The 20877-nt window shown below is 50.0% G+C and overlaps 1 protein-coding gene and 1 long non-coding RNA gene across 2 annotated transcripts in view; one reads left to right on the forward strand and one right to left on the reverse strand.

Moving 5' to 3' along the window:
- The window catches only part of Col4a2 (collagen type IV alpha 2 chain), a 137454-nt gene that overhangs the window by 59519 nt on the left and 57058 nt on the right, over positions 1 to 20877 (reverse strand).
- On the forward strand, positions 4567 to 6234 carry LOC121135169. The gene is made up of 2 exons (XR_005872378.1): positions 4567 to 4651; positions 5867 to 6234. It is a non-coding gene; the product is annotated as an uncharacterized LOC121135169 (long non-coding RNA).

The following is a 20877-nucleotide window of genomic DNA, read 5'->3' on the forward strand; positions in this document are numbered from 1 at the left end:
CGGCATCTGATTAGATAATGAAGCATTGTGGGCAGTTGAGGTGCGGGTGAGGCAGGGCTCTGGAATGCTGGGTGCTCCTCCTCCAGGAGGCTCGGGGCCCGCAATGTTCGAGCCTGGCTGCTTGGAGGGCAGCTGCCCATGATGAGCTGAACATGCTTAGCAATGGGTAGGACTTGGGTGGGACCACTGTGGACGGGGAGAGAGAGGTGTCAAAAGTTGCAGAGAGTCAGGGGTGTGTACCGACATTAGTCTGCCAAAATCTATAAAAGGAAGGATTCTAGTGTTTACTGAATATCTCGATTTTGAAGTGAAATCAACATTCCTGGTGGGAGGAACAGGGCCAGGGGATGACAGTGCAGTTCCAATGGTCAACACCAGGTGGCAGTCAGCCTTAGCCGCCAAGTGGTTAGGAAACCTGCCCTCTGACTTGAAGCTTTGAGTCTCTAGGGTCACATGACTCATCTCTTGGGGACAGAGGGCAAGGCCTTCATTTGTCATGGGGCGCTAACCTCCCTTAGGGATAATTCTGAGAAAACTGGCTGCTTAATTCCAGTCCATCCAAAGGGCTGTCACATTCCTTGTCCCTTTGACAGAGTGGTTGAACTGTCTTGTTAAAGGAAAACGGGCTAAGCATTGACCCTGGGAGCCTACTGGACCCACCTCTACCCCAGTGGTCCATGTAACAGTGACTTTAAATGACATTAGATTGAATTCCTCCCTGGGACCGAGTCAGGCCTGGATCTGGGGCATTCTCACTTACAGCCATTTCCAGCTGTATTAATACTTTAGATTTTCATTCCTGCAAAGCCCAGGAGCACATATCATTATTATGCTCAAGCTCTCTCTCTCTCTCTCTCTCTCTCTCTCTCTCTCTCTCTCTCTCTCTCTCTCTCTCTCTCTCTCTCCCTCCCTCCCTCCCCCTCTCTCTGTCTCTCTGTCTCTCTCTCCCTCCCTCCCTGTCTCTCTGTGTCTCTGTCTCTGTGTCTCTCTCTCTCTTCGGGTTTTGTGTAGCTCAGGCTGGCCACAAGCTCACCCTGCAGCAGTGGGTGGCTGACTTTCTGCTCCTCCTGCCACCACAGCAGGGACTGAGGACTAGACTGAGCTCTGCACGCTGGGCAGGCACTTCAGCCACTGAGTGACATCTCCACTCTTCTTTCTTCCTGGGGTTTTTACCTGCCTTCATCTTACATGTGTGAGTGTTTTGCCTGCATGTATGCATGTATGTGCCACGCATATGCAGTGCCCGAGGTCTAGAGAATGCTGAATCTCTCAGAACTGGAGTTACGGACAGTTGTGAGCAGTCACATGGATTCTGGGAATGGAAGAACCCAGGTCCCCTATGAGAGCAGCTAGTGCTCTTAACAGCTGAGCCATCTCCAGCTGCCCACCAATTCTTTTCCTTTAATGGCGTTTGCATTTTTCTTTTCCTTTCTTTAATCTTACTGTATGGGTGTTTTGCCTGCACGTCTGACTGCGCATCACTGTAGAGCCTGGAGCTCCTGCTGAGACCAGGAGAGAGTGTCAGGTCCCCTGGAGCTGGAGTCAGCACATGGCTGTGATATACCTTTCATGGCATTTTTGTTTGTTTGTTTTAAAGAAGAAAAATAGTTAGCAATTTTCTTCAACAAAATGGCAGCAGACACTGAGCAGGGCTCACCCTACTCATCCTGTCCGTAAGTATGAAAAAGGTTCTGTGACCTTCCATGTGGTCAGGATGGGATGCACCTGGTTTCCTCTATGAGCAGCCAGGGAGGGGGTGAGCTCAGGACCCCAAGCAGGATTGCCATTGCAGATGTTGGCTTTGTTTGGCATTTAGTATATCCTTCACAGATGACCTAAACCTCTCACTGAGGCTCCTTCTTCAAGAGCCCACAGATTCACGATTCATTAGAGTGCATATGCACGTGTGTGCCTGTCCTCACCTTCTGTGTCCCTAGGGTTCCCTTCTGTGTCTTAGCTTGCTGTGCAATGTGGGTAGGAGTCTGTCTGGACACTAACAGCCATTCATACCTCGGCAGCCCCATCCCGATTCCCAAGGATGCTCCAGCAAGGTCAGCTGGCTAGGCTGGTATACTGGGGCAGACTCAGTGGTGACACCACTCATGTCCACAGGAAAGCTGCAACGGCAGAAGTGTGGAGGGACAACTAAGGACTGTGGGTCCCTCCCTTTGGGGAACTCATGTGCTCCTCACTCAGATACTGTTTCCAAAACCACTTCCTCTCTCCCATCCATAACGTGAGCCAAGGAGACCTGGCTTCCCACTGTTCCTTGGACCAAACTCTCCAATCCGTTGTGAGCGGGCGCAAATACTCAAGCTGAGGGCCTCTGGCCTGCTCGCGCTGCCTTCCTTAACGGGCTCTTCTCCTGGGTGCTGGCTCAGTGGCCATCAGCTGTCACTCTGGAGTTAGCCAGACTCAATTCTTGCCCTGAAACCCTGTTAGGATGCCTCCCTCCCTCCCAACAGTCCCCTCCCTTCTGGACATCTGCCCAAGCAAACGCAGATTCCTAACCGCAGAATGTCGAAAATCCAACTTAGGCCTTAGTCCCTGAGGCCCCATGTCCTACAATAACCTCGAATCTCCCTTTTCTTTCTTTAAGGATCCATCACTGTGCAAATGGGGTTCCTGTCCCACACATCCGTCCTTTCCTCTCCTGCCCCTTCCTTCGGGCCATCACCCCCTGCTTCAATCCTTGTAGTAACACATTAGCTAGCTTCTCTCTCTAAACGCCCTGCTATCCCCTTGGCTACCTCCCCGTGGTCCCTGCACAGCACTCTGCAGTCAAGGGAACTCTTGTTATGTCTAACTTAAACTGGTACAGTCCCTCTGGCCACTATGGAGCCCCACGATGCTCCATGTGTATTTCGGTGGTTAGATGACTTCTAATGATGCCCTAATGTTGAAAACGCTTTTTTTTCTTCTGGAAAGTCTGTTCCTTCCTTCTTCTTTGACCTGATGTTGGGATAAGTCCTCTTTGATGTGCTCCTAGTTCCTTAGCTGCTTCACACACTTCCCTATTAAATCCCTTCTGTACCTGTTTTGCATCTTGAGGGCCCCAGGGCAGTGCTTGGGCCATAGGACACTTGTGTGTGTGTGGGGCTTGTGTGATTGTAAAGGCAACTTGACTAGATGTTTGACATGAGTCCTATCTATCCATCCCCACCTGGCTGCTCCATTGACTGCCTGGAATGCTCAGGATGCAGCCTCTTGCAAGTGCTCTGTCCTCTTCCCCAGTATGACCACCGGGGTGTGCTTCCAGGACACCAGAGGCCTCAGGCAGGATCAGTCTGAGCGCTTTCCTTCCCTGACAGGCATGCAGTAAAATCCCCCAGGCTCCTGGAAGCTAGGCCAGCATGGAAGACCAGCCAGCTGCCGCTCAGCACTCTCAGGAGAAATGCCTACCCACCATCCCCCCATCTCTCCATCCTCTGTTATATCCACTGCCTATGTATACATCTACGCCTATTTCCACCATCTGTCCATCTCCGCCGTGCACCTACCATCATCTCGGTATCGATCATCTCTGTCATCGATCCACTTGCCTATTTGTCTAAGTACACACTTGCCTATTTTATTTATGGAAGTACGTTCGTGTGGCCCTCGTGTGTGCTCACACACGCGTGCGTGCACACACCTACTGTTACATGTGTCTTACATTCAGAAGGTGTGAAAAATAACTCAAAAGGGGGGAAGCACGAGAGAAAACAAAATGTGGGCATTCTGGTGAAAGCCAACTTTGGGCTGGCGAGACAGTGATGGCGTGTGACGAGCAAGCCTGACGGGACCCATGTAAGAGTGGGAGAAGAGAGCTCATTCCACGAAGCGGCCTTTGACCGCCACATGCATGCTGTGGCTCTCCCCCCCCCTTTCCGTTTTGTACATACGCAGCACTAGGTTTAAAAGGTTAGCTCCCAATGGTACCGGAGTGAAAGCGCCTCGGCTTAATTTAATCACAAATTACCCGAACCATAAGCTTCTTATTAAAGTACTGTTATCATAGAAGCTCATACCCAGCTATATGCTCTCCTTGGAAAGCAGCTGGATGGCCCTGGGTTTTGCCTGTGTTGGAGGAGATACGTGGACACAGAAGGGTCCCTGTGGACCTGACTCCTAATTTGCTGGCCTGTAGCCTCTTCAAGGCCAGGTGGTATGCTAATCTTGACGTACAGCTCCAGAATTATGGGGTCCTTCCCCTGTGACTGCTGAGGGCCACACTTGGCCGTGACTCCCTACATCTGTATAAAGCCCTCAACACATCCAGTGGACGCAGGCCTCTTCAACTCTCTGATCTCGGGCAGATTATGGTTATGAATAATAACCCACGATCTGGCTTGCATTTGGGGATTCTGGTTCATGCGGTCAGAGAATTTACTAGCTATTCAGTTTGGCAACGATTCCCGTGATCCAAATATTAATCTTTTTCATGCAAAACAGTAGCATTGCTCTGGATTCCATGTGCCGGGCAAGAGTCTGGGAGGCAGAGCCCTGACCACCACGGGCTGGCTGTGATTCACCACAGCACCATCTCCTGCTGTGAAAAGCTCTGGCTGTCCTGGCTATTTGTCACAGCAACTTCCAACGAGGCGAGACAACAGACAGGCACAGCGGACACTGCCCGTTCCCCCTCCGTGTGACGAACCATCAGGTGGAGGTACCATAAGCCTTTTCCTCTTCGAAGACCCCTCTGGGCTGGGCATGGTGGTACACAGTGCCAGTGGACCTCTCCTGCCTCTTCTCTCTTGGTTTTTTTCCTGGGCTCTTTAAACGCTGCTGTTCCTCAGAACTTAGCCTGGCTCCTCTGGCTGCACACTGGGCCACTTGACTTTTCCTCAGAAGAACTCCGCTGACCCACAAGCGTTAGCGTAAAAGGCCAAATAGCAAAAGGAAACAGCTTTGGAAACCCATTACGGTTATGCTATTTGCTAAGTTGTGTCATCTGGACAGGAACTACTCTGGTCTGAGTATGTGCAGGTCCCCACGCTCAAGTGAACCCCCCCACTAGTGTGAAAGGTGGTGCTACCAGCAGGTGCTGAGGTTACAAGGTAGACCCCTCCCCCATAAATGGGCTAGTGCCTTGATGAAAGAGTCACTACCCTGTTCACGGGGCACAGGAGCTAGGTACTGTCTCTAAGCAGAGACTCCTCTATGAAGGTGAATCCATGGTGCTTGGGGGTGGGGCTGTCTTGTTTGGGAGTGTGTCAGCATCATGTGTGCAGTGCCTGTGGGGGCCACAAGAGGGCGTTGGAGTCTCTGGAACTGGAGTTACAGGAGGGCATGGGTCTGGGGACCTAACCCAACTAACAAGTGCTCTTGACTACATCTCTCCAACCCCTAAACTATGGCTTCAAGTTCTCCAGTCTAAGGTACAAAGTTGGGGTTTTCAAGACCCTTTAGATCAACAACAGTCCTCCAGTATATATGCAGTGGCGAGCGAAACACCCAGAGGCATTAGTAAGGACGGCTGGGCTGGACTCGGAAAGAAACGCAGCCGAGTATTTTCTAAAATGAAGGAAAACTTTGAAGAAACTTTTTAAAAAAGTATTTGTGCCGGGGGGGGGGGGGGGGTGGTGGTGGTGGCGCATGCCTTTAATCCCAGCACTTGGGAGGCAGAGGCAGGCGGATCTCTGTGAGTTCAAGGCCAGACTGGTACACAGAGCGAGTTCCAGGACAGGCTCCAAAAGCTACAGGCTCAAAAATACAAAAAAAAAAATTGTGTTCATGCCCATACACAAACAAACCAAAACCAAACCCTTCTATCCCAGAAAGCCTCAGATCGGGCTCCTGGGTCCACAGGGAGAGCCCTTTGTGGAGTTTATGTGCCACCCATGACCCTCTGTGCTGTTTGATTATGTCCTCGTTCCCTTAGAAATATGTGATCAGACCCCAAGAGCTGGAGTGACTCCTGTGAGCATCAGAAGGCCACCCTCATCACAAACAGGCTTTTGAAGACACTTCGTCCTGTCCCCTCGCAGAGAACCAGTACCCACCATGGAATCAACACAAGAAATGAAATTGGAAGAAAGGGCGATACGGAACAACTGGATGGAAGAGTTGGGCCATAAAACCAAAAGCTGTGGAAGCCAACTTCATGGTTAGGAAAGAACTGGAAATGTGTGGGTGTGTGCTCAGGGCCTGAGGAAAATTCCGGAAGTCCTGCAGATGTTTTTTGTTAGGAGGCGTTGGAAGCCCCAAGGGCTGTATCTTCTTGGGAAACAAGTCTATTTAAGAAACGTATTTTCCTCTTAAGTAGTTTTCTGCTAAACTCACAAAATGCAAAGCTTGTTGGCAGGGTGAACTCCAGAATCTTCCCTGGGAGCCCAGAGCACTGGGTTTGAAAATCCTACCCATTGCATGAGTTTTCTGTCCTCTTAGTGATGGATCTCACTCAGCTGTAAATGGTTTCTCTGGGTTTGGCAGATGAAACTCTTTCCTTTCGAAGGTAATGCCAAAGTCACAATGACCGTTTTCTTGGTTTAGGGCGTTTCGACAGAAATGTTAATAAATGGAGACTTACACTCAAGGAGTCAGAGGTCAGGTTAGTGACCTTGGTACAAGGGGCTTCCTACTTTCTGGAGACAATCTGGAACTCCTATTTGAATACCTATGAAAAAGAACCTCTCATAAGAGTTGGGGCACCTTCACTGATAAGGACCACCTTAGAGGCTAGCTGGAAGGACGGGGCTCTCTACTGGACAGAAGGATAGTGAATTAATGTTTAGAAAAAGAAACCCTCAGATTTCATTTAAATATTGTATCTGCTGGAGAACTTTCCTCCATACAGAAATTTGTGCCAGGAGGATCATGAGCAATTAAGTCTTTACAAACAAAATGTGCTTTATGAGTAGCTGGGGAGATGGGATCTACTTGTTGGACAGTGATTGATGGGTTAGCCAAACATCCCACCTAAAACCTTGTGAAAGCCTAGAACTCCAGCTGGCTGTGCACTTTGGAGAACAACTCAGATTGCTCCACGCGGTGACTGGAAGTGTTGCTAATATGGACCGTATTCAAGGACATTAGATTCTCTTAGTCCCGGGGACGTTACTCAAGCCAATGAGAATTTTGATGGCATGTTCCCCAGAGGCTATAGCCACCAGTGTGAGCCTCACACAGACCCTGCCAGCATTCATGCTGTTTCCCTCCAAGAGGAACAGGTGCTTTGCGGCGGTCCTGCCAGGAAGATGATGGGGTGCAAGGCCAGATTAAACTACACGAGGCCAGTGTGTGGGAATCTACATTTTAAACAGTTTCATGGCAAATCTCCCAAAACATAAGTGGCATTTGAGAAAGTCCAGTTTTTCTTTCATGTATTTCTTAAAACTGCACTGTTACCTAGGGAATATTATTACATGACTTGGAGGAGGAACAATTTCACAAGAGTAGGAGCAACATAACACAGTTGTTTTTGGTCATTTGTGGGAAACAACCAGTGGGGTTCAGACTTGCAGAACTACAGGTTTGGGGTTAGCCGAGCTTGGGGCAAACTTCAACACATTCTATGGGCAAACCACATCGTCTCTCCCTCATTTCACCAAGTCAGGATAGGACTGGTGTCTTTGGTAGGGTCTGTGGTTGACACCAACACTCAAGAAGGTTTAAAAAAAAATCCAGTCATGCGGTGGTGGCGCACGCCTTTAATCTCAGCACTCAGGAGGCAGAGGCAGGCGGATCTCTGTGAGTTTGAGACCAGCCTAGTCTACAAGAGCTAGTTCCGGGACAGACTCCAAAGCCACAGAGAAACCGCCCTCCCCAAAATCCAATGTAGCCCAGGATGGTCTGTAACTGCTGTGTAGCCAAGAATGCCTTCCCCTGGAATTGCTCTAAACACATGGTTTGCAACCGGGACTGTCAGTTCAGGGAACTGTGCAGTAGGTTGGTAACCAATTCCCTCGGACATCTCCCCAGTGCCCCCCCATTCCTTCTGTTTCTTATACCCCCTTACAGCGGTTGCCAGAAAGCCGGGCTCTCAGCAGCTGCACCATAACGCACGCATTCTTTTAATTTTACTGCCAATTAAAAAAAAAAAAGAAAACTCACAACCAAAAATTGGCAGGAATTTGCAATTGACTCTTTTTTAAAAGAATAAAGCTCTCTAAGTGAGCAAAAGAAGAAAGAAAGAGGGCAGTTTTACGTAACTAAAGAAGAAAATAGTTTTATAGGAATGTGGTCTGCTCAAGAAGGATGCTTTAAAGACTTGGTTGATGGCTTCCAACTTCCACCCTTCCCGTGCCGGTAGTCTGGCTCCGTGCAGGGTTGATTGTGACTTCCTCTGTTCCATTCTTGAGCGTGGGGACTCCTGGCTTTCCTCTGAAGCCACTTCTCCATGCTTACCCATACTACCTAAACAGGCAGAGTGTGTCCCCACGGCAGTTTCTTCCCCCACGGCAATGAGTGGCCAAGGGAATGAATTCCCAGGGAGAGGAAACAGAGGGGAAAGGAGTGAAATCTGACTTTGATCTAGATTTTTGTGTTCTTCTAAAAATAACATCAGAGCCTTTTACACATTGACCGTCCTAAGAGATCAGGCTGTTTTATTTATCTGTTTATTTTTATTTTTTTATTTTATTTTTGTGGTCTGAGTTTGTTTGTCAGTTTTCCCAGGGTGGAGGGCTTTTTTTTTCCTTAGGATACAGCTGCTTTCAAGCTGATACTAACCCCTCGCTCAGCTCACCAGAGGGCTGTTTAAGTCTAACTTTAGAGAAGAGACTCTACTGAAGTCAAAGTTGCAAAAAATAAATTTGTGACTATAAAAAAATAAAAAAAAACCAGGGTGGAGGGGTCACATAACCTCTGTCCACCCACAGCCTCCAAATCCAGGGTGGGTCCTATTCCCGCCCACTCCCCCCTTCTCCACAAAGGGCAGTTTATCCCCAGGGGAGCAGGTAGAATCTTGTAGATTGCCCTCTCTCCCCTTCACCCGATTCCCTTTGCTACATTTCCCTAAGTGGCAGTCCAAGTCTGGGCCAATACTTCTGGCCTCAAATTTTGATTTACTCCCCAAATGCCACGTCTGCCTTGCCAAGATTGTGAAATATGCCACCTACACTGTTCTTAAAAAGTAAAAAGAGTTTAGTGCATTGCTAATGGAAAATATGTCTCCGTCACTAAGCGGAAAGGAGAAATAGAAACTCATTTTTAAATCCCTCTCTCATATTAAGCAAGTTCCCACATATGAAAACCTGACCCCAAGGACCCATTCGAGTGAATGACAGATCTGGGACGCGGAGGCAAAGGGTGTCTTAGGACGCTGTGGGGGCGTTTTTTTTTGGTTCCAGGTCAGCACAGGCCACCTCTCTGTGGACCTGTCTGGCAGAGCCCCGCTGCGAGCTGCATCCAAGACTCGTGACGCATCTATGAATGACCAGCATGGGAGACTTATCTCCAGACAGACAACTGTGGGGGTGGACAGACAGCTGGCTGAGGGAGCTTTCCCAAAGCCCTCCGACTGCCATGTTCTGTTAGCAGGGCTCCCTGCACGTTTGGCAGGCTTGCTCCAGCTGGAGTGGTGTTATGACCAAGGATGGTAAGGCTGTGGGTATCTGAATTAGTCATGTTGGTCAGCCTGGGGCTGGCAGGGCTCAGGGCTTGGGGAATTCAGGGGCTTGGCTTGGACCACAGGATAAAACCACAGAACATTCGAATATTTATGAGATCCCTTTCCTGAAATCTTCCTGTGCAGTTTACAGATTGGTTCTTACTAAACAGCAAATCTAATGATGATGTTGTTGTGTCCTTAGTGACTGACAGGCAACCACCTGCCATGTTCTCTTCACGGAGTGGGTGGAACGGGGAACTCAGCCATTTCTATCATGACTTTGAATGGATTTCAGAATGGAATCCAATTACAAGATGCTCAGGATTTACCTCTTGGGATTATTAGCAGAGTTTAGGAAAGGGATGGGAAGGGCCGGGGCTCAGCTGGTACGGTGAGTGCCTGCTGTGCATTGTGGACTTGAGTGTGGTGCCACACACCTGTCAAGAGTCCTAGGTCACCCTCAGCTATGCTAATGAAATATTAAAAAGGGGTGGGGCATGTGTGATACTCCATTAAGAGAATCCAAGGCAAGGGACATGCTCTCTGTCCACAGATCTTCTGGTTGGCCAGATTTCATTTTTATGACAAATGCTCCTGCCTCAGGGGAAAGGCAAGTCCCTAAATTAATGGTTTGGGAGTAGCAGGGTGTGGGGCAGCTGAAGGCTTCCCCCTCCTCACCTGTGGTCTTCTGAGACCATTTTGACCCTCTGACTGCAGGGCCAGAGTAACTCCCATGTATCTTCCCAAGCTCTAGGCTGGTTGATAAATGACAAAAGAAAACATGTCACACCTTCACGGAATTGCAGCCTGATGAACAGACAGAGGGTGACCATTGTGAGACACTGAGCCCCACAGACTGGCGAGGTCCCAAAACAGTGGCACGTTCCTGGCATGGAGCTTGCGAGTTTCTAGTACATCAATCCTTTGCAGCTTGCTCTCCTGTAACACGGCCATCACAGCCAGAGGAGAAAGTAGCCCGTTTCTACACAGAGGGCACCCTGGGTCTGAGGGGCTCCCTGATGCTGTCCTTCTGAGCCACTGTAGAGAACATGCTGGCCACACTTAGCATCCTCCTGGCCATTGCACCGAGATCTAATTTCCTAAGAGACGTGTGCTGGCCCTGTGGAGGGGAACACGGGCTTGGTGGCCGATTGAGCTGACGGGGGTTCCCCAGCTCCTATGGCCTCAGTTATATCACACAGCCCTGCGTATTTCTAGCAAACCGTGGTGATCCCCACGTGCCCTCAAACTTCGTGGTTTCTTTTTGACTCATGTTTGAATGAGCTATTAACTGACAACCAAATCTGTGTCACCAAGCGGCAGGAGTGGAGAGCAGGAGGGTGGCCGCCGGCAGGCCTGTGCATTGAGCCCTGCAGGACCCAGGCTCCTGTGTTGGATGTTTTAGTGGGATCCCATCCTAGGCAGGTGTTCCTTTAGCGGGCGGGAAGAGTCACCTCCTGAATGTGCTAAGGTGTGGTGAAAAGTAGGTAGCAACAGGTCGGCTAAAGACTGGGTGAGGGACTGGGGTACCTCAGAGGGCTCTGTGGCTTTTGGGGTGTGGAGTATATATACACTTAGTGTATGGGAAGTCCTGCACTCCCTCTCCAGCACAGAGAGGCAGCCAGCAAACTCCAGCTCCTTGGGTCCTTTGTCTCAACAGTCTGACAGCTAAAGGGAGGGACACGATGTCTCGTTAGCCTGTCCTCGTTCAGGAAGTTCCCACCCTGCTGTTCTCATTCCCGCATGCTCAGCTCCCTGGCAGTTTTTGTGTCTGTCCAGTCCCAGCCGGACCCCAGCACCTTCCTGCCACCGCCCCTGGGGAGGGTTAGCCACCACTTGTGCTGTGAGGAGCCGGGTAGCATGGCCCCCGAGTCAGGTGAGAATAAAGTGTTTCCTTTAGAATGAGAGTTTTCCTCCAACTGTCTCAGATTACAGCAGAAAATGCAGGTGAACATTGAAGAGTCAATACCCAATACTAGAAATCTTCCTCTCCCACGCTTCACGTACATTTCAGTAGAAGAGTCCTTTTATCCTCCATTGGCCCCCACAAAGGGCATCTTGACATCACAAGAAACCACAGCGTCCAACCCTTATGACTTAGACCGGAGAGCAGCTGGTAATGAGAGACCAAGCTGGTGTGAGGTGTAGTTTGGTCAGCTTTAAAATGGGCTTGCTAGGGAGCTTCGAAGACTCTGCTTCACCTCACCACAGAAGGCCTCCAGCCACCACAGTGATTAAATGCCCCCAGCCATTGTAGGAACGGTCCCTCAAGGAAGAACCCATGGAGGGCTGCTGGTTCCGCACTTACACAGTTGATGCCTGAGACCCTTTTCCTTTCTAACCTATGCCTTCCGACAAATCTTTCTCTTCTAATCCTCCGAGTGGCCAGGACAGAAACCAAACCATCAGCTACCTGCTGCGGCCTCCCCCTGGACTCGTGCACAAACCTCACTGTTCCTTATGTCACTTTCTGGGGACAGAAGCCGCTCTCCATGTCTCTATGTAAGGACGCATGGGCAGTCACAGGAAGGAGGATATGGAGACCCCCACAGAAGAGCCGAGGCTTCCGGGACAGGAAATTTCCAATAATTATTCCTGCCACAATTAGATAAGGGGTGGGAAGGGAAGGGAGGAAACAGAGGGGGATTCTCAGGCGTCCCCTGAGGAAACAGGAATGAGACTGGCCTTGCACTAATATGGGCTTCTCTCTTTCTGCTGGAGAAGGGCACCGTCTGTGGGTGAAGAAGCCACAGGCGTTGCTGAGTGGAGGCACAGGCGAGAGCTGGAAGAGCCCGGTGGCCTTGCAGCTCTGGCCTCGGCTGCCTCTTCTTCACTCGGCTCCAGGTTATTCCTTCTGGTCTGCGTCCTTCAGAGGCCGAGTGTCCCGGCCCGGCTCACGTCTCTTCCCCTCTGCAGAGGAACAGCCTGCAGAAGCCACCATGCAGCTGTACCCGTCAGCCTTCGAACTCCTCAAAGCCTTCCCGAACACGCCTCGAGCTCCCCGTATGCCTCGAGCTCCCCGTGGACGCTCCTGACAGCGATTACGCAATTGTTTGCTCTCTTCTGGATTGTTTTTCTTCCTCCCTGATCAATCTGGGCTGTCAACATTTCAACCCTTTCTCTCTTTTAGAATCTTAAGTCTGAAGTTTGCCACCTGCACCGTTATTGTTGGAAACCTTATTAAGTTACCCTGAGAGGGAACAGGATGAGACAGAGAGAGAGGGAGAGAGAGAGAGAGAGAGAGAGAGAGGGAGGAAGGGAGGGATGGAGGGATGGAGGGAGGGAGGGAGGGAGGGAGGGAGGGCGAGATCCAGAAGAGAAGTCTACAAGCTGCTCAAGTTGTATGGGGATATAAGGAGGAAAGAAATTCCAAGCAAAGCAACTGCTAAGTAGCAGTCTCTAGAGCGAGCTGGAGAGACCCCATCAGTGCTCACATTGTGTAGACTGAAGAGCAAAGCAGCCTCTCCTGGGATGGGGTGGGGAGCCCCCAAAAGAGCCACGGTCATCAGTCTCCACCAGAGAGTCCTCCATTTCTCCCTAATCTCTCCAACCACTTGGTTGGTTAAGGTGTTAGTTACTGAGCCAGGTTTTAGCTCCACAGCGTTACTCGAGGCCGCTGTACCAGGTTATGGTAGACCCATTCTTAAAGGAAGGTCTGCCAGGCCCTGAATCTGGGCCTTCCTATTCAATTTCTTCTTCCAAAGTCATCCCTAAGGACTTGAAGAACAATACAAAAGCATGTTGTGAGATTCCTGGGAATTCTTTCAACCCAAGGTATCATTAGCAGGACTGAATACTTGCAACGTTTGGAGATAGCCACAGACCCCACAGAACACCAGGCAGCCATACCTAGCGCAGTCTGGTCTGGGCGCGCCTGTCTGGCTGCTGACTCAGCAGAAGATAGTTCTTCTGCAAACCCGAAGCCCCACAGCCCCACCCTGCTGTAAAGCTTGTTTTCAGGAGTTTGGCCATGCAGGGACAAGGAAAGCCACTGCAGTCAGTCTAGGGTTCTGGATGCACAGATCCCAGTAAGATTTTTCCAAGGTCAAGCTAGGCAGTAGTGGCGCACGCCTTTAATACTAACACCCAGGAGGCAGAGGCAGGCGGATCTCTGCGAGTTCAAGGCCAGCTTGGTCTACAAAGCTACACAGAGAAACCCTGTCCCGAAAAACAAAACAAAACAAAAAGATTTTCCAACATCAAAAAATCAACCGAAAACAAACAAACAAACAACAACAACAACAGCAAAACCTGACCCAGAGCACTACTAAAAGCAAATGTATTTCTCCATGAATGAGGAAATGCCCTAAAAGCAAGTCTTGACCCCACTCACTTACCCACATTTATAATTTACTTGTGACCCAAATACTGAATAAACAGCAGGAAAAGATACTGCCAGACACAGACAAGAGGCTTCCACTTGATACGTGTCTGTTTGGAAAACAGTTGTCAATATATAAATAAGGATTTGATTCAAGTTTGATAATAATCCCAAATGTTCAGAATACCATGGGAAAGAGGACTGAGGACCACAGGCTTGATGTGAGGGGGAGCTCTCTGGGGTCCTTGGCTGTCTGAGGGGGCCTCTCAGGCATGCACAGCCCTCTGTATAGAATTCCTCTCCGAGGAACATGCTGGGAACGCGTCATTGAAAATCACCATCAATGGAGTCAAAGGCTGTGAGAACAGCCTTCCCGTCCCAGGAGGATGAGTTCCCGCCGCTCTGTGGAACAGCTATGCTGAACTCAGAAACCACAGATCGGAATGCTTACCACCAAGTTTTGAACAGGACTTAACAGAGCACCCAGGGGCACATGAGACTTTGGACCCGAGGGTCTAGGGTCCTCAGCTGTGCTGTCTCAATCACCTGAGAGTGTCCAGGACTCCAGGTGTCTAGAGTTCTCCTGGCTCGATTTTCCAAGGCTGTTGGCTGGGTCATTATGTTCTTGGGTGTGTGTGAGGATGGTGGCCTGGCTGTCTCCCTTGAAAGTAAATCCTCTTGAACTCCAGGAACTCTAGTCTTCAGGTGCTGCCCTGTGACCTGGGGATTCCTAAGGGCAGTGTTTTCTGTATCTTTCTAGAGAGCAGTAAGGGAGATTGCAAGGGCCCCGACAGGGTACCATGTCTTGGGACTGTCCAGCATGGGACCAGATACCCAGGGCACATAATGCATACTGAATAATGTGGACAGAATTCTTGAGTTGTTTTGTTCCCAAATTACCCAATATTAAGTAAAACAGATACTTAATAAAATTGAATTGGCTTGAGCCAGCACACACCATGCTGATCTATATTTGTTAAACATAGGTGTTTTTTTTTTGAGAGGGGAGTCATATATGGAGTGAGGTCATTTTAAACAGTTTTGTTTTGAGACAGAGTCTCATGTAGAGAAAAAAGTCTGACATAGCCGAGATTGGCCCTGAACTCACTATGTAGCAGAGGACGGCCTTGAACTACAGACCTTCCGGTCTTAACTCACTGAATGCTGGGATTATAGGTACACATCCATTCCCATCATAAAAAATTAACTTTAGAAATGTCTAAAGCAAAAAGCCTTGGATATATTTGGCAAAGAGGACTGCTTCATCCACATGTGGTTGTCCTCACCCCCACAAGCGGAGGTGGAGATACCAGCCCAGGGGTGGCCCCGTGCGAGCCTGCTTCTAGGGTCTGCTTTCCTTTGGTGCTCACATCCTGGGGGGGGGGAGCGGTCACACGAAGTGGGAAGCAGGTCTGAGAGCACCTTCAAAGGACCGTCACCCTGTGTCACCTTGCCTTGGGCCGGGAGTCTGGGCCATAGGAAGATGCAGGGCTGAGGAGGACTGAGTTTTCCTTGCAGGAAGGGAGGCCGATCACATCAGGAGCCGGTCCCAGGCTTTGACGGGTTATCAGCTCGTCTCTCCTCACCTCTGTGATTTCAATTACAAAGTGGATTCACTCCGGCTCTCTGCCTTCTCTCTCTCTCTGAGTGTGTGTCCATGGTGTGTGTTTGTGTGCGCATGTGATGTGTATATGTTTGTGTGTGTATGTGGTGTGTGTATGTTGTGTGTGTTTGTGTGGTGTATGTAAGTGTATGTGGTGTGTGTGTATTTATGTGGTGTATGTGTGTGTGTAGGTGGTGTGCGCGTGTGTGTGTGGTGTGTGTGTGTGTGTGTGTGTGTGTGTGATTATGGTGTGTGTGGGGTGGGGAGGAGGGAGAACACAGCCCCTGTTAAGCATTGAGATGCTCAGTTTCCCAGGAACGCTCTACCTTAGGTGTTGGGAGGGGAGGTGTGTCTGACCCCTGCAAGGTTTACACTGCAGCTTCACACATGCCCTGAACAAGCAGGAGAGGCGTCATTCCCCACTGTCAGCCCATCTGGAGGTGCCATGCACAAGGGACGGTGGTGGGCCTGGAGCCAGCAGCTGAGTGATGAGCAAAGCCAGCTTCAAGCACCCTGGAGGGAGAGCACAGGGTGTGAGCACACCCAGCAGGGCCTGGGAGGACTCCCAAGAGGAGAGCCATGAGGAGTCTGTCTCAGGGAGGCGGGGAGGTTTGGGAAGCGGAAGCAGCAGCAAACAGACCTTTGAAATCCAGGTGACACTGTCCACCGTGCATGGGCTCTGGCGTCAGTTTTCCCGAGTTATATTTAAAGCAGACTCTGTGACACCCACTCCCTGAACTGCAGGCAACGGGGTGACCCTGGACTGTCTGCGAGGGGCGTAGGGCATTCTGCTGACTCATCGAGAGGAAGGTCTGTGGACAGGTGCCAGGTCTAAGGGCAAGGAGCGCTGGAGTCTGACGGACAAAACCTCCTTTTCTATAAACACCTTCCTGCCAGCGGTAATTCATCTTGCTCCCTGGTTTGAGAAAATGTGGCAGCAGAGCTGAGTGTGCTGATCACAGGACCTGCGCTCGCTCTCATTCAATGAGTAAAAATAAGTCTTGGATTTCGGGCAGAGGAGAGGTGGCAGTGCCAGGACCCTAGAAACTTTCCCTTTTCCAGTAGTGTCTGCAGAGGGAGCCACGCCCGGCAGAGCCTCCCAGGCGGGGCAGATGCAGGCAGAGCCCGCAGGCTAGGGTTTCTGGGGGCACATAAATAAGAACGGAACAGCTTATCTTTGGCCACCGAGGTATAGTCTTAGGAATTTCGTTCAAATCAAGCCTTGTCCCTAAGTTTTCTCCTTGGCCAGTTTTGGTGTTTTATTGTAAAGGCAGCACTGGATTTTCTTTAAAAAAAGAATAATGACTTAGGGACACCAGAAAGACTCCTTTTGCCGTTGCAATTGGTGGGCTATGCACAACCTCAGAGGTTCATGTTGGACGGCAGGTGAAGAGAAGCAAAGGGGGGACATTCTTCATGCTGTGATGACATCGCTACTTAACAGACCCAAAGGGCCTTGAGCCCAGTGGAGAGCGAAGCCAGGCACAGGACCAGGCAGCCAGTGTTCCACGGGGCCCGGTGAGGGTGCCAGGTGGGGGTGGAGTGTAGAAGAGTGGGGGGGGGAGGAGGGGAGCGGGGTTGGGGGGTGCTGCTGCTCTGTAAGAAAGACAGGAGGGGGGGCCTCGGATGCCTGGCTTCAAGCTGGGGTCTGTGTCCCCGCCAGGAAAGACTGCTTACTTGGCTTCGCTGCTGGTCTCTGAGTCTTCCAGGCTGACGCGAATTCAGAACAATCCAAACCCAAAATCCCAGAAGCCTTCTAAACTTAGAAAAGAGCTCTGGGCTCTGTCTGAGTTGGGTCATTTGTGTTCCTTCCCAGCTTGGTGCCACCAGCAGCCGGGCAGGCAACTGCCCAGGTCAGTGCTGGGGACCAGCGGCAGGAGGGGCTAGTCCTTGGCTTTCCTGCAGGGTGCTGTCCACAAACATGGCCCAAGATCTCCTGCTTCGACAGCACGAGTCGGCTGGAGCTGGTGGGTTTCTCTCGTCAGCTGACTCAGGATTCCAGTCATAGGACCCCCAACCAGCTGAGTCTCTGGATGTCTGCAAGGCTTCTTTTCAAGACAAGCACAGGCCAGCTGTGGTGGCACACCTGATGTGTCTGGGTATTGAGATGGCCCACTCGAGTAAGTTTTCCGGGCTAAGGTTTCCCCCACTGAACATCCAACTTCCCTCCAGCACCTTCAGCAGAACTCTTTCTAGAAAGCCCGGGCTAAGAAGATCACCCCGGAAGGCTGGCTTGTCTTTTGTGTGTCACAGACCAGGGCTTTCTTTTCCACGTGAAGAAGCTACACAGCAGGAGCTCATTAAGCCGGTGGGCTGATGTGACATGATAGGACAGACAATGCAGTGGGTGATGCTAACATCTGTTACAGCTATTAACGACGCTATGACAGCCCCAGGACCAATCTGCAGTCTGCGGCTTACTAGGTGCCTTGCAAACTTTCTTTCTTTTTTTGGTTTTCCGAGACAGGGTTTCTCTATGGCATTGGAGGGTGACCTGGAAGTAGCTCTTGTAGACCCGCTGGTCTCAAACTCACAAAGATCTGCCTGCCACCACCGCCGGACTTACGAATTTTATTTCTAATTGTATACTGAACCCCAGGGGACACATTTTCCATATTTTTGCAGGTAAAGGAGAGATCAGCAATACTAAAGGGTTTGATGACATGGTTAGGAATGGATGAGTGGGTTGTGTGTGAGTTGAGTTGTGTGTGTGCGTGTGCGTGTGCGTGTGCGTGTGTGTGTGTGTGTGTGTGTGTGTATTTTATCCCCAGCACTGATTCTGTTTCTGCTGCATGGTGTTTCATGCTGGCAGACACATCCACGCGTGTCTTCCCAGGAAGCCAATATGTCAGTTATTCTCTTACATGTCTGAGCAATATAGGAACCTCTGAGGGGCTCCCCACACCACTGAGTGTTTCAGATGCAGGTTTGCTTGGGATTCAGAATCACCAAGACCCTGGGGATGTGGAGTGCCTCTTAACCTTGCCACAGCGCTCCTCGGTGCCCACCAATGGCAGCCTACCCACTAAGGTACTCAGTTCCCTCCTTCTACCACGTAGGTGCCAGGCATGCAGCCCAGGGGGCTTGGCCAGCAGACACCGTCATTTGCTGAGTCGGCTTTGCCAGTGTTCACATAGGCCTTCCCTTCATGAGACCAGCCAGGGCTCTGAGCCTAGCTCATTCCATTGCTTTTGTTCTTTGCCATTACCTCACAAACCTCACCTCTTGTCTTTCTCCCTCGGTACCCCTAAATGCCCCCCAAATCCTTCTAATCCCAGCTTGCCTTAGCTTTCCTTGAAGCGGACTGCTAAGCATCAGCTACATGGTTGGGACAGAGTCCCCCTCAGTGGGGGCCAGAAGGTATGTGCCAGTTGTGGGCAGAGCGGGCAATAAAGTCCCTCCGAGAAGCTGACCCTGGGCAGTCTCCACCTGCATGAGATGTTGGGTGGAGACCCAGGAAGGTGTGGCCACTCCCATGGCAGAGAACGGGGCAGCCTGGGGACTGAGAGGCATCTGTTTTGGCTGGAGTGTGACCTCCTTGGTGAGGAAGGGCCAGAGCTGCCCGCCCGAGGACTGTTGGCCATGCCCTGGCTCTGGGCACCGAAGTGGCAGGTGACTCGGTGCTGGCATGCGTGGGATCACAGAGCTAAAGACAGAACACGCAGGCTTTGGAGTTCACCTTATCAACAGGACATCAAAGTTCCGTTCACCTTATCAACAGGACATCAAAGTTCCATTTGAACCATCAAGATGGTTGCTGTTGGCAGAACTTTCTCTCCAGCCTTTCTCCCTCACGGTCCTCCTGAAGTCAACTGAAGATCGCCTCCTAGTGTGTGCATAGAGGGGTATCTTTGTTCCTTTATGGTGGGTCTGGTCTCCCTTCTGACATGGAACCAGTACCTTTCTCTGGATATATTTGCTGTGCAGAGCAAAAGGGACAGAATTTGTTCTCTCCCCTGTGGGGCAGGTCAGTGACTTTCTTGGTGGCTGAGTACATTTGTTCAAGTGAACTGAGACAATGCAGTATTTATTTCCTGGCCTACTGTGCATGCACAGCTTTGTTTAATTGTGGAAATAAATATCTTTCTGACTTGACAGGGACTCAGAAATCTTACACTCAAAGCCACTGTTGCACTAAAGATGATTTAACATTTGTCAAATGAATAAAAAATTCAATTTCTAAATCCAGATCCCTAAAGAGTACGGTTTGCAGACACCACCAAAGAGTACGGTTTGCAGACACCACCTTCCTGGTTCATGACTGCAGTTTCTTCCCTTTGCTTTCTCTGGCCCTCCACGGGTAATGTGAACAGTACGTATGACTAACCCAAGCAAGCGACAGGACAAAAGCACTTTCCCTCTTTCCTTTCTCTTTTTCCCCCATGCCAGTCCAGACACCAGCAGCAGAACCCCAGCGTGGACCTGGGAACACATCTCTCTTCCCAAGTATTCGAAAAAAAGGGCCATTCTTCGTAGAGTGGCCCCTCAAAACTCGTCTTTATAATGCAAGTTGATTTTTTTGGCCAGATTTTTTTCCCCTTTGAGACAGGGTCTGACCAAGTATCTTTGGGTCGCCTGAAGTTGCTAAGTAGATTAGGCTGGCTTGGAACTTACAGAAATCCTCCTGCCTCTGACTCCTGAGTGTTAGGACTAAAGGTGTGTGGCTTTTAGCTGGAATATTTCTATTATTTATCTATTTGGGCTCTTTTTTTTTTCAGACAAGGTTTCTCTGTGTTGCCTTAGCTTGCTCTGTAGACCAGGCTGGACTTGCACTCACAGAGATCTGCCTGCCTCTGCCTCCCAAGCACTGGGATTAAAGATGTGTGCCACTACCGCCTGGCTTGGCTGGAATCTTACAGTTGAAGTGAGTTAGGATCATCAGTAGAATTTGCATACATGTTTTATATAACACACGCTGGACTAGCCATCTCTAACCAGAGCCCTCTTTCATCAGTTATAAATGATAACCTCTTACTACTGGGTTGTGTAAGAACCAAGGGATTGTGTGTGAGTGTGTGTGTATGCTAAAACTCCCTGCTTATTGCCGGACCTATTTAAGAAAACCCTTCTGCACAATTGCCAAAGTTAATTTTATCTTCTCTGTGTGACACAGTTCTCAGGCCTTGTACGTACCCTTTAGTGTGTATACTTTGAATAATTTGTGAAGCAGCAATGAAGACTTTCCATAAATAAGGCGGCTGTATTTGTCAAGTATCTAAGGAAGAAGATGACTCACGCCGTTGTCTACAGCACCTGCTTTGGTACTTATTCATCTGCAGGGCTATGATTCAGAGTTGTCTCTGGGGAAGCAGGAGGAACACGAGTGCACATTGTTCTATGTAACCATCAAGCCTTGTTTCTTCTTCTTAAGTCTTTATATGTGCCATGGAAAGAATGTATCATTTTGGCTCACCAACA

This window comes from Mesocricetus auratus, unplaced genomic scaffold, assembly GCF_017639785.1.
Source record: "Mesocricetus auratus isolate SY011 unplaced genomic scaffold, BCM_Maur_2.0 Super-Scaffold_100031, whole genome shotgun sequence".
NCBI classification, from domain to species: Eukaryota; Metazoa; Chordata; class Mammalia; order Rodentia; family Cricetidae; genus Mesocricetus; species Mesocricetus auratus.